The 2,913-nt window shown below is 35.5% G+C and overlaps 1 pseudogene; it reads left to right on the plus strand.

Annotated features, from left to right (window-relative positions):
* Positions 1–217, plus strand: part of LOC146142363 (uncharacterized) — a 741-nt pseudogene extending 524 nt beyond the window's left edge.
* The last annotated feature ends 2,696 nt before the right edge of the window (positions 218–2,913 follow it).

A 2,913-nucleotide genomic window follows, 5' to 3' on the forward strand; every position in this document is an offset into this window, starting at 1 on the left:
AATGAAAGATAAGCAACAAATCTTATCGCTTGCTGGGTCTGCTCGCCCGTTCAATGCAAACATTACAAGACATCTACCGGCTGCCATGCAAGCTCAACGAAAGGAACTTATTAAACATGCAAACAGATTCTACAACCAAGGAAAAACCATACGCTGGAAAATCATCGATTCTGATTATTGCTTATTTGTATCTGGTGAGCGTTTTATTATAAATTAATTGTATTTTCTTTCATGTATTTCATAATATTTAATGTATATGAATAATCCGAATTGTTTAACTATTTGCCACATTAATTCCCGAAGCTTGTATGCTCACAATAGCACCGCAAAATTAGATGAACTGCAATTAATTGCCGTTGATTCCGCTCTTGATATAATCTGCGTATCTGAAACCTGGTTAGGCCCTACAATTAGCGATGAATTACTGTTGCTTCCCGGATTCCAATATATTTTTAGAAAAGATAGAAACAGGCATGGGGGGTGGCGTGCTGGCTTACGTGCGTAACGAAATTCAATGTAAACGAATTGATGATTTTGAAACGGATGAATCTGAAATACTATGGCTAGAAATTAAGGCTAGTACAATCAGTATTCCCATATTATTAGGTGCATGTTACCAACCTCCTAACTATAAAAAAGCCTGCAAAGATTTATTTCTTAATACAATACTTTCTACAGTTAACCATTTTGAATTATCGACATCTGGAATTATTATTGTAGGTGATTTTAACGAAGCCAATGCTAATATTTTTAATTCTAATTTATATTCATCTCTAAGTGGATTTGATCAATTAATTGACCTCCCTACCAGATTGAATCACACTTTGGACTGGATTTTAACTAATGTACCTGATAAAGTAATTTGTTCTGGTGTACTTCCGCCACTTTCATATCTTGATCATTGTCTGGTGTATGCGACATTTAACTTTGGTACCCCACCCCACCCGATTTACCAGTTACACAAATGGGATTTTGTCAACGGTGATTTTGATTCTCTAAATGATTCATTGATTGCATATCCTTGGGGTGATTTGATTGTAAACTCTACTACGGTAGACATAGCTCTTGCCAACATAACAGATGTGACAAACCAAACTTGCAAAGTCTTTATACCACTACGATCGTACAAGACAAACACCAAAGGCAAACCTTGGATGAATCACGAAATTAAACATTTAATTCGTAAAAGACTCCGCTTTTTTCGTAAATGGAGAAAATTTGGTCAATTAGAACACAAAGCGCTATATAATCAATTCCGAAATAAAATCCAACGTAAAATCAAGGTAGCAAAAATCAACTATAAATCACATCTTGCTAACCAAGTATGTAATGCACCAACCTCGAGTAAAATTTTGGTCCGCCACGCAACGTTTGATTAACTGTGATAAATACAGTGGCACTAGTTTTTCATCAAACTTGATTTATAATGGCGAACATATAGCCGATGATTACGCGAAAGCAAATCTATTTAATAATCATTTTTCCTCTATTTCTACGCTCCCCCAAAATGTGTTATCACTTCCACTTACTAGTTTTGTTGGCCATACAGCTAAAACATTACCAAGCCTTAATATTACCCCCTTTCGATGTTTTTAATGTGTTGCGTCATCTAGACCATAACAAGTCATCTGATCCATTTAGCCTTCCCAACAGACTTCTTAAGCTTTGTGCTGTGTCCTTATGTACACCATTATGTTACCTTTTTACCTTTATCCTATCAACGGGAGATTTTCCTTCAGAATGGAAAAAGGCGACTGTTATACCATTATACAAGTCGGGTAGCAAATCTGACATAAAAAATTACAGACCAATTTCCTTGCTGCCTTCCCTTTCTAAAGTTTTTGAAAAGCTGATTCACAAGCACTTAACCACTTACTTAGAAACAAATAACCTTCTAAATCCTAATAATTCAGGATTTAGGAAAAAACACTCAACTGTTACTAATTTATTGCATATTACACAAGAGATATACTCTTCACGTGATAACGGTTTGGACTGTATTTTTTTTTCTCGACATTTCAAAAGCATTCGATCGTGTTTTACATCACGGATTATTATTTAAATTAAAACAGCTTGGCGTTATCGGGTCATTTTTGGATCTCATGGCATCTTACCTTACGAATCGCCTTCAGCGCGTCCGCTTGAATAACTGTCTGTCTGATACAATGTCCACTAATGCTGGAGTGCCCCAAGGTTCCATTTTAGGTCCATTGTTATTTCTCGTTTATGTAAATGATATTTCAGCTAATTTAACTTCAAATGTATCACTTTTTGCAGATGACACAGATTTATACTATTCTTCCAAATGTCCGTTTATACTTCACAAAACTTTAACAACCGATCTCAAAGTTCTTGAAAAATGGGCATCCACCTGGGCGGTAAATTTTAATCCAATTAAAACATCTGTGCTCACAATATCTAAAAATCAAACTCGCCATCCGAAAATAACTTTCAAAGGTTCCATATTACCTGAAGATGACAGTCACAAATACCTAGGTATTATATTTACTCCTTCGTTATCCTGGCATAAACATATCTTATATGCTTGTCATAAAGCACGTACCCGCCTAAACATTCTACGTAAAATTTCCACAACTGTTTCGCGCCACATACTCCTTGTTTTCTACAAAGTTCATATTCTTCCAATACTGGAATACGCGGACATAATTTATGACAATTGTAGTAAGTCCGACAGTGACCTACTTGAAAGTGTTCAATACGATTCAGCTAAGCTAATTCTAGGCTGTATGAGAACCACATCGCACAGTAAAATTCTACTTGACCGACTCCTCTTCATTTTAGACGAAATGTTCATGCTTTGACACTATTCTTTAAGTTAATTCATCACATTGGACCATCGTACTTACAATCATACATACCTAAATTTATAAAAGATATTGTTAGCTACGAGTT

Source organism: Ascidiella aspersa, chromosome 5, assembly GCF_963924565.1.
Source record: "Ascidiella aspersa chromosome 5, kaAscAspe10.2, whole genome shotgun sequence".
Classification (NCBI taxonomy): Eukaryota; Metazoa; Chordata; class Ascidiacea; order Phlebobranchia; family Ascidiidae; genus Ascidiella; species Ascidiella aspersa.